General features: G+C 33.2%; 1 protein-coding gene and 1 non-coding gene across 3 annotated transcripts in view; both read left to right on the forward strand.

Moving 5' to 3' along the window:
* The window catches only part of Klhl1 (kelch like family member 1), a 226,787-nt gene that overhangs the window by 19,834 nt on the left and 192,051 nt on the right, over positions 1-14,902 (forward strand). The gene's annotated exons all lie outside the window — the stretch shown is intronic.
* Positions 12,320-12,426, forward strand: LOC125349840. The gene has a single exon (XR_007210637.1). It is a non-coding gene; the product is annotated as a U6 spliceosomal RNA (small nuclear RNA).

Raw genomic sequence — 14,902 nt, forward strand, 5'->3', positions numbered from 1 at the left:
TCTTTTCTTGTTTTGTGTGTGTGTGTGTGTGTGTGTGTGTGTGTGTGTGTGTGTGTATCTAAGTAAACTCTAGATTGACCATCCTTTAGGTTCTTCCTTGTCTGGAAACTGTATAATTAGGTCATGTGTTTCAAGGACACACTAGGGTACAACCAAAGCATTAGGTTTGCCATCTGAGCTATGTGTTTTGTGGAAGCAATTTAATCTCCAAGAGGCTGAATCTCTCCATTGTTCATTTCTGTCAAATAGTCAGAGGACTTGTGGGGAGACCCATATAGCATGCATCTGTCGCTCTCTTCAAGCAACTGAGCACAGCATCTGGCTGACAACTTGAAAGAAAGTGAGGACTGCAGTCCTACAACAGCAAGGAATTAATTTGGTCAGTGCATTGAGTTAGCTGGGAGAAGATTCATCACCTATCAAGGCTCCAGATGCAAAGACAGCTCAGCCAAAAAGCTGGCTGTAGCCACCAATTCCCTGAGAAATCACACTGAGCTCAGTCTCCTGATTTACAAACCTGAGGCTATCGGGAATGGGATTGTTCTCTAGACTTCCTCTCCATCTGCTCATTGTTGGTGTGCAGAAAGCTGCTGATTTTTTTTATATTGATTCGGTGTCTTGCTACTTTGCTGAAAGTTTCTGTGAGATCTAGGAGTTTGGGGGATAAGAATACTTACCTTCCTTCCTTATTTGGTTATAGGCTTCTTTATTGGGTGATAGGCTTCCTTTGCCTTCTTTCTCTGGCAAGGCATTTCAGTGCTATTTTTCATAGGAGTGGAGAAAGTTGGACACCTTTTACTTGGTCCTAATTTTAGTGAATATGGTCCAGGTTTTTGCCAATTAGTATAATATTTGTTCGTTGTATGTTTGTCATATATCACTTTCATTATGTTGAGTTATGATCCTTCTCTTCCTGTCTTTTCAATAAAAAAATAGATATTACATATTGTCGATGACTTTTCTGCAACATTCGAGAGGATCTTGTGATGCTTGTCCTTGATTATATGTCTTGATTCTATGGTACATTATTTTCATTACTTTTCTTATATTGAATCAGCCTTATGTTACTGCGATAAAACCAGTTATTGGTATTAGATCATATAGAAACAACTTGTCATATCTTTTGGAGAATTAACAGACATTGTACAGAGAGAATATCAGGAATCTGAAACCAGGTTCAATGGTAGAGGTTAATAACAGCAACTGTGCAAATGAAAAGGACAACATGAAAAACATAGTAAGAAGATTACCTGTACTGATGTCCAAAAGGAAATAGGAAATGTAAAATAAGTCTGGAGGGGAAGAGCAGATATGATAAGAAAGCATGTTGAGAGGCGTGACTCGAAGCAAGCAAGGAAGACTGGATGAAAAATGACACATTAAATCTTAACCTGCTTATACAACCAGTTAAAGTGTAGAAAGTGAAAAAAATGGAAAACGTACAAAAATAAATAAAAAGGTAGTTTTGAGATACTAATTGTGTAAGAACATGCAAAACAATAGTAGAAAATTAACAGGTGAACTGTCCAAGTTACTTAGAAATGAATTGATTCTCAAACTGAGATTTTTTGTGATAAATATTTTCTGAAAAGGCTTGCAAATTGGGAATTAACTGCTTAACTTGAAACTAGTAATTCATTTTTGACTTAGATTTACTTTTGAAGTATGAGTGCTTTTATTTTATCTAAAATTTGTAAGAATTTCACACAAATTTTTTCAATAGTACATGCATTGCTATATTTATGGAAAAACAAAGCTACTGAATTGAATGTCATAAAAGAAGGACATAACTTGCTATGTTCCTAATGAATATTATGATTTAACAGTGATCTTTTGAAATAGTTGACATTCAACAATGTAATTTTAACATACTGAAAGCATGAACCTTTGAAAAAAAGGTTGTACTTCAAAGAAAAGAGTCAATACTAGCCTTCGTATTTTTCTGGTAGATTCAGAATGATGGCTTTGTTTAAAGATAAATTATTTAATTATAAAGATCAATCTTCAATTACCATATCTATTTCTGCATTTATGACTTCATTTAGAGAAGTATAAATGGTTTTATGGTCACTTAGCAACTCCTCTGTCTGAACTTTTGCCAAATGTTGACAGGTTTCTTAAATAAGATCCAAACCATGCTGGCACACACCTTGAGTTCTTTCCCTGGTCCAATCAGATAGCACACAGATTAGCAGCCACATAATGATGATCTGAGACTGCTGCCAACACTTGCTCTTTCAGACACTGCCAGATTTTTACATCAGGCTGAATGTTGACTAATGAACAGAATGCCATATGCGTGGCTGTAATGGCCATACGAAGACACATCTCAGTATCTTTTCATTTACTGATTCAGAGATTTAATTGAGAGTAAAGAGATTTAACAACATTTCCTCATGTGGACCTGCACTTGAAACCAACTTTGAAACAATTCTAAAAGTTTTACTATAATGAAATTCATCAGAAAAGGCAGGAATTGTGCGTTCATACTTGAGCTCATTTCCAATCTTTACTACCTATAAGAGCAGAAGCATGAGTAAATTACCTATCTCTGTGTCTTTAACTGAAAAATAAAGATAATGATTTTTTATCAGTTTCACTACGTTGTTATAACTACTATGTGAATTCATATTCTAAAAACACATAGAACAGCATCTGTCATAATCACTATGTAATTTCTTCACTCTTCGTACTGGCATTCTTTTATGGAAAACTTCAAACTACAAGGTATGTAAATTGTCTCAGAAATGCTGTAATAGTACCTCCATATGCTAAAGGATATGAGCCAAGAAATGCAGACATTTCCTGAAACCATAGACAATTCTGATCCTATATATCATGCTCTTTTCCTACAAATCCATGCAGAATTTTAATATTATCTCCAACTTAACCATAACACACTGTAAACTAAACACTGAGATGCACTCTTAACACTAGAACTGATTTCTTCTTCCTTTTACACAATCTCATGTACAAAATTATGATTAACAAAAATGTTATTGATCTGAGCTTACGTTTTTCCTTCTTCACTTATTAAGTTGAGAAATTTCAATTTAAAGGACTTTATTGTGTTTTCTTCATATATCTCAAAATTCTGTCCTTTCTATGCTGTTGATTTGTATTCATTATTAAATAAAGTAAGAGTTACTTGACTGTAAGCATTATGAATCTCTGACACATAATATGCAATTTAGAGGACTAATGGACATGTGGCATATACAGCTCAAATGCACTTCACACAAGGATGACTCCAGACTCAGGCAGGAGAAAACTAAACAGAGAAATATTCCACCTGCATGCTTGAAATGACACACAATTCAAATTTAACAATCAATTTAATATTTTCAATTTGAGATTGATTCCTGGGTAATAAATCATGTAGAGAAAAATGTCAGAGAAATGCTGGTGAAATTAAAGAAAAAGATTTTTTTCTCTATCCTTGATTAGGTGAGACATTAACAAAGATAAGTAATATTTTGAGACATTTCAAAATGGGAAATAAAACATTATTGATCTCCTATGTATCAAAACAGAATTAGACAATTACACTCATGATATTTGTTATTTCCCATAGGAGATTACAAATTCATTGTTCAAAATTCCCTGGGCATAATATTTGAGTAATACAAATATTTGAACAACTTTTAACTCTTAGCTTTGGAGAATTTGTTATGTATACTAGAAACAGAAATAGTTAAGACCAACACTTTTCTATGCATATATGAAAACAGTGTAAGTAAATTCATAAAAATGTTAAAAAAAAGAGGGAGAAAGAGAGAGGGTAAGAATGGGTAGAAAAATGATATAGATTTAATCAAATTACTGTATATACATGTATGGCCATACCACGATGAAACTCCATTGTACAATAATCACCAAATATGGAAAAGTGATGTAAAATTAAGTAAAGAGTGAATGAAGGGAATGGAAGGGAAGGACAGGGAAGGGATTAAAGAAACTTCTTAGTGATTCTTGGGCTTTTCAAGACTAGAATAAATTAACTGGAGTTCTTGAGCCTGCCTTATGCCCCGTCTATATGTTCACACAGAACGTCTGAACTGGCTGCCTTAAGTATGACATGTTCCATTAAGTATGTAGTTTGTATTTCTGTCAAATATGGTAGAATGTTCTGTTCCCAACTCATGATTATGTTCCCAATACATGATTATGTTAAAGTATATCTTTCTGTCAGCCATTAATATGCCCAGCTTATCAAATGGAAGAGATTATAGTCTCATGCTAATGCAAAATACTATTAATCTTGTGAAATATTCATTTAGAGAAGTAATGGCTATTTCAATATAAATATGCATATTTCATTTTTGTGAAATGATCAATGGATCCTTGTTACTAATATCTACGTATTATGTTTATTTCATTTTATTGGTGAAATAAATTCTGTGCAAATGGATTTATGACTAGAAACGGCCCACCAATTTTTGCCTCAGAAGTAACTAGATCTAGAAGTCATCTTGGAGATCTTCTGGAGCCACAGTCTCATTTTGTGGATGGGAAGGTGAGACTCTGAAATATTAATAGACCTTAACAAGGACTCAGATCTCATTAGTAGCTTTCTCAATTCTAGGAAACTTAGTCTGCCTTCCAAGTCCATACCCTTCACTAAGCTCTGTGGCCTTCAAGTAACATAGAGTTTGCATTTTTGGTGTTGCATTTTATAATGAATTTCTATGGAGAAAAAATGAAATTTATATGAATGAAAGTTTTCTATGACACAGTTTGTAATTAAAAACTTGTAAGAGCTACTATTTTGAGTCTCTCACATTTCCGGTGAGGAGAGTAAGAAATGTCTCCCTCTTTTTCTATATCTCCCTACTTTAACCTGCTATACAAAAATAAATCCTTTGTAAAAGCTTCTACCAAAAATGGAAAAAATTAATTATTCACACAATAAAATTAATATGATAATTCCTAGTTTCTGCTTTTTATAAAGATGATCCTATTTAATGGGACTTTTTAAAAAAATAGAAGCTGAAAAAAACACTGACTCTATTTTCCTTACTTTGAATATTGTAATATGAGGATATTTGGCTAATAGTTAAAAAGTCTAGAATCTCATTTTTTTTCTCTCCTTGTCCAAAATAAGTTAATTCCTTTCATTAGATCTTGGTAGGCAAACAGAGCCAGCTGGACTTGTCCAGCTCTGTTAATCCTGCCTTTCTGAGAGCAGACCAGGCAGAACAGAATGGAAGATTCTGTCGATTAAAAGAAAAACAGTGAACACTAGAAAAGCATATACAAAGAACTGGTTAATCAAATCTTTTCCAGTCCTGATTAAAAAAATAATAAATATGGATTGAATTCTACTTGACCTTTTAGTTAATGAGATGAGAGTCCTTCAAAGAAACACAAAACCTAACAAGGTAAATATCACAGAAAGGGCACAGCACATATTTAGAGGTTTCTCAATACTTTTATTTCATTGGTTGAGGTATTATTTTTTCTTCATTTTTTGTATTTATAATACACTCCCTCCTATTTGTAGCTTAATTTCAGAATTCATTATTTATAACTTTTACTATTTTCTATAGTTATTATAGTAGATAAGCAAGTACAAATTCTTATTGATGACTGGTACCTACAAATTACATCAGGTATCCCTTTTCATGATAGACAGTTCTGTGGATTTTGACAAGTGCATAATGCATATCCATTATTCAACTATCCGAAAAATAGCTTCACTGTGCTAATACTCTTGTGTTTCATGATCATCCTTCCTAGAAAAAAAATCCTCAGCAACTGATTATTTTTCAGTTTTACCTTCATTAAGAGTGATTTATAGTTGGATAAGAGATATACATAGTAATTTTATTTCTAATTGGTTTTTCTCAGCACTATACATTAAATTTTTCTTTGTGTCTTTTTGAGAATTGACAGTTTATTTACTTTTGTTTCTAAATAATAATTTATTGAATAAAATTTCATATCTCTACTTTCTTATCTATTCTTAGTTGAGGGAAACTTTACATATCTCAGTTATATCTTTTATAATTCATCATTTCATTTTGGAAACAATCTCTTCTGACGTCCTCATGCAGTTCTCAGATTTTACTTGTTATCTATTTGACTGAAACGTATTTAACGCTAATGAAAGAGCACTTACTAACACAATAAATAGATTCGCATATGATGTAAGCACACCACCAGGACAGGATTCTTTGTAATTTATTTTTGCTTATTCATTTATTTTTTACTCATTTGTGTGTGTGTGTGTGTGTGTGTGTGAGAGAGAGAGAGAGAGAGAGAGAGAGAGAGAGAGAGAGAGAGAGAGAGAGAGAGAAAGAGAGAATATCCTGGGGTTGGAATTCAAGGCCTAGGTGCTCTCCCTGAGCTTTTGTTGATATTTTTCTCAAGTTTAGTGCTCCACCAATTGGAAAAGGGTCCACATCTGACTTAGTGATTACTTGAAGATATGCCTCTCCCAGACCTCCCTGCCTAGCCTGGCTTAGAACCATGATCCTCACATAAGTTTCCAGAGTTGGTAGGATGACAGGCATGAGCCATCAGTGCCTAGCTTCTTTCTAACTTTTTAAACATTTTAATTTTTAAGGTAATTGAGGGATGACATTTAGATTCTATGTATATATAAAGAAGAAATATTCATCTGCCAGCCAAAGTTAATATACAAATGTCTTTTGGGAATATATAAAGTTTTAGAGACCAAGTGGCTTTGTAAGTTTAACAGATTACATTTAATAAATATTAATTTTAGTATCCTTGATACCTTCCTTCTGAAGCATGGTGTGAAAATATTTAGATATTTTCAGTTGAGCAAGTTTATAAAGTAGAGAACAGTAAAAACCAAAATTTGTGAACTATGAGATTAGGAATTTGGTTTGTTAATGCCATCTTTAGGGCCTAACCTAGTGTGTGCTTGAGAATTTTATTTTAAATTTAAACCATCAAACTATACTTTTGAAACCATAACAACTTTTTATGAATACGGAAAACCTGGTATTTGATAGACAAATTAGCTACTTAAGGGACTTTAAACAAAACTACTCTTATTAGAAGATGTAATTTTTCACTATTTTAAGAGGTATAAATTGTAATGTATTTGCCAATACAAATTTATGAGTTAGCAGTAAGCCATAATGTCAAACATAAGTATCCACTAACATATCAACAGAGACAAGCAAATTTTTGCTTCATGCTTTGTGAATCCTATTTCTAGTGACTTGAAAAAACAAACATGAGGACATTTCCTTACTATTATTAGGATTTGAATTAATACATTTCACTACCACTTACGGATTGTGAGTTCATGGTCAAAGAAAACATAGAACATAGGCTTTTTTATTTCTAAAACAGTACTTAAAATAACTCTCAGGAAGAAATCCTATCATTTTATTCTAATGTATGAGAGTAAACTGAATTTTAAAAATTCCTCTACATTTTTGTAATTTATCTAAATTCCTATCTCCATGTTTTACATAGTTCCTAGCATATAGGAGGTACTCAAAGAAGGCTAATTAAACTTGCTACAAAATGATTTTTTCCAAACAAATCTCTCCTTACTAGATGACTCTGAGTTGCTAAATTGGTAGGTTGATCCATACTTAATACGTTTCAAAAATGTGTTTCAATTTTGTACCACCTCTTGAGAATTCAAAGAGTGAGTGTAAATTCACAGTGCATAGAGGTAAAAAAAAAATGCACAGCTGGTAAACCACAGGGTAAATTTGCAAACTCTTGTGTGCTTGATTTCATTCAGTTAATTACTGTTTATTTTGAATAATTATGCTATACTCTGTGGTTTCAAAAACATTTTTGTCTGAGCAAATTGATAGAAATATTTATCAATGTCTTTAGTTAATGCTTTAATTTCCCCCAGATAATTACTCTAGAATGAAAAGTGTAGTCACTCTTTTTTTCATAATAAGAGTTGATATATGCTTAGCCTTCTATTTTAAATATTTTTTGCTTTATCTTGGTTTTGATGAAGCAATGAATGCTAGTGATGAACCTGGGAATTCTCACTACCATCTGCTGATCCACCTGCTAAATGATATTCAGGTATCATTGAACAAAGGCACCATTTCTGCCTTTAAAGTAGGTCTGTAAGAGGTCTGGTTTTGATAGGTTTATGTCGGTGTCTTTTCATAGCTTGCTGCCCCTATACACTTAGATTTCAAAACAATATCAAAGGAATATTGTATTGCTCTTTAACATTTTACAGTCTTTATTGTTTTTTTTATTTTAAATTGTAATTACTCCTGCAGGAGGAATATCTCCCTCAGTATATTATCATATTAAGTACAGACAATATTGTGTTCCTGTCAATTATCATGGTAGGAAAATGATGTACCTTAACATTCAGCTTTCCTTTCGTGTGTGTGTGTGTGTGTGTGTGTGTGTGTGTGTGTCTTCTAGGGCTTAAAATCAGAAGTTCACATTCTTGCTTGGCTTTTTGCTCAAGGCTGGCAGTTTGGGCTCTACTATTTGAGATACAATTCTATTTCTGTCTTTTTGATGGTTAATTAGAAGTCAAAATCTGATGCCCAGGCTGGCTTCAAACTGTAATCCTCATATCTCACCCTCTTAGAACCTAGTTAGTATTAGATATTGGCAGCCCACCTTCAAATTTCCATTCCTCATCAGATGTTCCCCAACTGTTTCCACATTCTCTCACTGACACAACCAAAGCTTCAGCAAGAATTAGATAGTATGTCATGATCTAGAGAGGTGTCTTTTTGTAAATTTTTATTGTCAAACTGATGTACAGAGAGGTTACAGTTTCATACTTTAGGCATTGGATACATTTCTTGTACTGTTTGTTACCTCCTCCCTCATTTCCCCTCCCCTCCCCCTTTCCCTTTCCCCCGCCATGAGTTGTTCAGTTCATTTATACCAAACAGTTTTGCAAGTATTGCTTTTGTAGTCGTTTGTCGTTTTACCCTGTGTCTCTCGATTTTGGTATTCACTTTCAGTTTCCTAGTTCTAAAACCAGTACACAGAGATAGTGCAGGTACACTACAGGAAGGGGATACAAGAAGATCATCAATAATAGAATCTATGGTTACACATAGCACGTTAAAAGTAGTTACAACAGTGATATAACAATCGTTTCCATAACATGGAGTTCATTTCATTAGCATCATCTTATGTGTTCATAAGGGTATAGCTATTGGGCTCTTGTGATACTCTGCTGTGACTAGCCTAAACCTGTGCTAATTATTTCCTGTGAGGGAAACCATAGAGTCCATGTTTCTTTGGGTCTGGCTCACTTCACTTAGTATAATTTTTTGTAGGTTTTTTTTTTTTTTTTTTTTCTATTTTCCAGGAGCTGGGACCAAATCGCCAGGCAGGCGCTCTTCAGCTGAGCCAGATCCCCAGCCCCTGATCTAGAGATTTGTAAAAATTGGTGATTTTGTTTCCTTTCTTTCTTTCTTTCTTCCTTCCTTCCTTCCTTCCTTCCTTCCTTCCTTCCTTCCTTCCTTCCTTCCTTCCTTCCTTCCTTCCTTCCTTCCTTCTTCCTTTTTTATCGCCAGTTACAGGGTTTGAACTCAGGACTTTCCATGACTCATAAGGGCATGGAATCTTGTATAACAGTACTTTCAAATCTTAGTAAATTTGGTTGCCCTAAGTTCACCTTAATCAATATATAGAGCCAAAGTTAAACTAAGTTAAACTTTTTTCAATCTGAAGCAATCACTGATAGAAAAAAATAGGTTGGTGAACTCATATTTAACTGTCACTGCGTTTTGTAGCTCTGTTATTTGCATTCAGTAAACAAGTTTTGAGTACATAATATAACTTGGTCATGATTTTGGTAAATGACAAGTCACTTTCTCTGTTGTTAATTAATTCATTAAAATATACTCGCCATATCTTCACTTGAAGAATGATGGTGTTTAAGTTATGTACATATCCTTCTGGCTAGTCTCTACAGTCTTCAAAAGTAAGGAATCTGTGGTGCTCCACCTGTCATACCAAACCTGTCTCAGAATTAGGGTCTTGCACCTAGCAAGTTTCCATAAATAATAGATAAATTTAGGAAAGCAAAGAAATGTCAGAAATGAAGAAGAAAATAAGACTTCACATTAATTTCTCCTTAATTCTCTGAATTTTGAATCCAATTCTCTCTTGTAGATTATTTGTTTGTAAGGAAAAGAAATATTTAAATGAAATCAGAAGGAGGACAGTTGAATTTTGGTCAAGAGTAGGTCAGTGGACAGAGCTTGGCAAATTTGTGATCATTTTCAGAACACAGGAAGGTAGTGTGAACAACTTTGATTTATTTGAGGCCAACAGACTTAAGCATGAAATTTACAACCTATTTCCTCTACTCCAGATGAACATGAAGCATTCAAACAAATATCCATGTCACAGGCTCTTTCTAAAGTCACTGACACAGACATGATAAATCTTGTGGTTATAATGTTCAGAGTCATAGCAAAGAATCAAGAAAATTTTATCTTTAGTCAAAATACCAAAAATGTTAAAAAAAATCCAACAATTTGTAAAGATATTGATGTTTTAGTCAGTGAAATTGTGTACTTAGTAATAACAAATAAAATGTGATCCAAGCCCAGGACTGGCAAAAAAAAAATTTTTTTAAATGTGAAAAGTTACTGAGATAAAAATGGTAAGCATAAAGGGTTTATTCCTTGTAACTCTACTAATAGGAAGTTCTGTGACAATCATTTATGCTGAAAGAAATTAAAAAAAAAAATCTTTGCCTGGCCTAGTGGTTAGATAAGCAAGCATAGGAAAGGAATACAAGATAGCAAAGGAATACAAGAAAGATGAGAATATAATGTAATGTGGGACATATTTTAACTAGTGTCGATGTTAGTCATAAGTGATCAAAGTGTTTACTAAATTAAGTTTCCAGCATTAATAGCAAGGAATCTGGCAAGAACACTGTCTCTAGTGATAGGTTTCAGACCAATGTCAAAGATCCTCAGGAAAATCTACCTCACAGTAGTGCCAAGCCATGTTTGTGTTGGTATATTTACATAGTGAAGATAGATTTATTCTACCAGAGAAAGTGTTAGGCACTATAAAAGGTGCCCATACTTAATTATCTTTTGAGTCAAGTGAATATAAACCAAACAAATGAAAGTATGAAACATTCCCGCCATTAGAACAACTAGAAGAATGTTTATAATAGGCACATGAACTAAGATTAAGCAGAAGCTACCATAAAGAGTTGTAACAACTCTGTAGAAGACAAAATTCCATACATTTTGGGATTTTATTTTTTGCCTTTTGTTTCATTTTCAAGTCCAGAGCGTTGAACTCAATGCCTGGGCACTGTCTCTGAGATTTTATTATATTTCTTTCAAGGATACCTTTCTAATTCTAGATCCAAAGCTCCATTTCTAGATTTTTGGTGGTTATTTGGCTTTGATCTGCCCTCTTCCGATCTCAGACTCCTGAGTAGCTAGTATTACAGATGGAGGCTACCAGCTAATAACCACTATGGGATTTTTATATATTTAATATTTTTCAGTGCAAATGCCGTCTGATATAAAGTACATCTTATTATATTTAATCTAAGGTTAACACATAAGGATATTTCTTGATTTTTGGGTGTGAAATTTAGCATTAATAAAATTTGAAATAAGAATGCCAGCTCAGGGATATACACTTGCCTCATATGCACAGGACTCTAGGGTCAATCCCTTATAATGTCAAAGAAAAGAAAAGATGTTATGTGTTATATTTTTATAAAGCATTATACTCCTACAAGTCAAATGTTGCCGTATTCATCTTTTATCTAGGAAATCTAGCATACATATGATTGCAATGAGAACAAAGGCATTCTTTATGTTTGTTTACTTCATTTCTGAGTTACAAACAAAGAGGCTTTCGTATCTTGTGCCATTAATCTACCCACTCCCTAAAGTTTAATAAGCAATTTTCAGAATAAGTACCTTTTTATAAGCTATGATTATTATATATTAATACTTAGGTGAACGCTTTCTTGGAGAACACACTATTTCATAGTTTGGAATGTCTCAGGTTGTTTTGAGTTAGCCCTGCTGAGATTAAGAATGACTCAGTCCCTAGGAAGGAAAATAAACCATCCAATTATATAAGCTCACCTATAAATATCATCTAAGTAGAAACTTGATTATGATTTTCACAATGTATTTTCCAAGGCAGCATGCGGTGAAGCAGTCAGTTTGTGCAAAATAGCTTTGCAAGAATGTGTTATTACCCAATCAATATTGAACATTTACATTTGTTTCTTTTTCCCAAGATTTAAAATGAGTTTAATGTTACTCTGTTTTTTTTTTGGGGGGGTGGCACTTTTTATAAGTAAAAAGTGACCTTAAAAATGTTTGTATCAGTACTCGCTTCGGCAGCACATATACTAAAATTGGAATGATACAGAGAAGATTAGCATGGCCCCTGCGCAAGGATGACACGCAAATTCGTGAAGCGGTCCATATTTAAAAAAAAATGTTTGTACCACATGAATTTTAAAACTGCCAAACCCTGTTTTACTTATATTTACATTACTACTGTGGCATGGTATTAGGTACAGTGAAATTTAAAATTTTTCCTCATTCTCCTTAAGTGTGGTTTTAAATAATCAAATGGGATATCTGAATAAGAATATAAATGAAAATGACAATGTAAATATTACTATAGGTAATAGATCTTTAGGTATGCAGATAACATCAGAAGGAAAAAGGCATTTTATGCTGCCTACAATATTTTTTTAAATTTTGGTGGGCCTGGGAACTGTCCCTGAGCTCTTCAGTTCAAGGCTAGCACTCTACCACTTGAGCAACAGTGCCACTTCTTGCCTAAAACCTATTAAAGCTGAACACAACAGGTTTTTATTAAAAATATACGATTTAGCTTTCACACAGGTGATATTCACATATTTGTTATTAATGCAGTATATGTAATGCCTGTCTGGAATAAAATCACTCTTAAAAAAAGATAGTATTCAAATATAGAAAGTATATCTTTAAGAACTGAATCCCAGTTTAAGTAGGAGCAATGTGTATTATTAAGTTGCTGTTGTATTCAGCAAAAACAGATTTGCAGTTATGATAATTGAGAATCTGAGACCAAGTTTAACTATTTTTAACTGTTTCACAAGGCAACTACAATGTTATTATAACTATGGCATTATAAAAAGTGCTTTATTAAGAAAACATAAAGTCCTTTTTAAGTTAAAGTTTGATAAAAGTGTTAGCATGTTGGTTCATGCCTGTAATCCAAGCACTTTGGAAGCTATGTTAGTAAAGACTTAAGTAGATGTGGAAGACAACCTGGACTTCAGAGTCAGACCTTGTTTCCAAAAGTCAAAATAAATGAAAGTAAGGTAAAATCATCACAAGTGTTAACCCTTAAGGCAGATAGATTTCAAATATTTTCCCTGCCAACCATTGTGCTAATATGGGTAGAATTCTCTTATACAAATGTGAATCAGGTTAAAATTAATGAAGATATTAAGGATAATATGCTTGTCTAGTTACAGAATCCAGTCCAAAACATTAAAAGGCAGGTCACTCAGCAAACAAAAGTTCTAATAAGCCACTTATTGATAGAAGCTATACCTAGCCACTTAACAATGTATCACATCTTTTCACTAAATAAATCTAAATATGTGAAGGTATATTTAAAAATGATAGCACAACACATTCTACATCACATATTGAAATATTTTTGTTTGAATTTCTAGTTCAATATTTATGCACTATGAATAATTTATTTAGCAGGTGTATGTAAGAATAATGCATTCATAGAGCCTTTGGCAGTCCTGTCTAAATTATTCTATTTATCAGTGTTAAATGCAGGTAAATAAATCTCATATTTAAAACATTTGTATTTATAATGAAATGTTTTGTGAAACCAAGATGGATAGATCTATTTGTATGCTCTGTTTCATTCAAGTTTATTGTGTTTAGAAGAATAAAGCTTTAGATTTCTGATTATATCATAGTAATCAGAACCAGATAACTTTCTAGTAACAACTAAAAGCACCGAACACAAACTTAAACAGCCATCAAGAAAATGACCATCTGTGGATTCAAGATGCTAGAGTGGTGAGAGAATTAAAATGGGCCTTTACATCTGCTACTACCTTTTACTCTCAAGTATTTTGACAATCATGATGTAGCTTATAAATGCTAAGTAAGCATAGAACCAGAAATTGGAGTTTGGAAAACAACAACAACAACAACAAAACTAACTCTCAAGAGAACAATTGACTGAGGGTTACCAGCATAGCCAAGACAAGAGGATCTAAGTCTTTAGATAGGGTAAAAAAAATAGTAGTGACTTGAATATGTTACTCATATTTTTCTCCCTTCATGGAATGATTTGTTATTCATATTCCACTTTAGCACTGAAATTGATGTCAGCAAACCAAACAATGAAAAGCTCTTAGGAACAGCAATCATACAAACGTCATGTTAGTAACTGGGCAAAAATACATAATTAAAGACTAGAAAATTGAAGTCAAAGGGCTGAAGATAAAATCCCAAACTTTTGTTCTGATTCCTGTGTGGTTATTTTTCCTTGAGAAAAGCCAAGCCACAATTCAGCTATTGTTGCTTATGAAGAGTTAACTGGGCCATATATTATCCACTCATCAAAAGTAAATTGGTTAAATCTTCTCAGGAGAAGAATATCAACATCAAATGTCTTTAAAATTTCTCCATTTCATTATCTAGTGCACAGTAAAATGTTCCTAAGCATACCAACAAACAGAATCACATGACAGAGAAAGACAATCAAGGCAAACATACCTGCAAAACTAAACCTAATCTGAAGATACATTTAAATTAACAATTAATCAAGTATTGTTTTTAAATTTAAGAGAACAACACAGCCTGTATTAGAAGTTAAAACTTTAGGGCTGGGAATGTGGCCTAGCATGCATGAATCCCTAGGTTCAATTCCTCAGCATCAC

This window comes from Perognathus longimembris, chromosome 3 (assembly GCF_023159225.1).
Source record: "Perognathus longimembris pacificus isolate PPM17 chromosome 3, ASM2315922v1, whole genome shotgun sequence".
In the NCBI taxonomy this organism is placed as follows: Eukaryota; Metazoa; Chordata; class Mammalia; order Rodentia; family Heteromyidae; genus Perognathus; species Perognathus longimembris.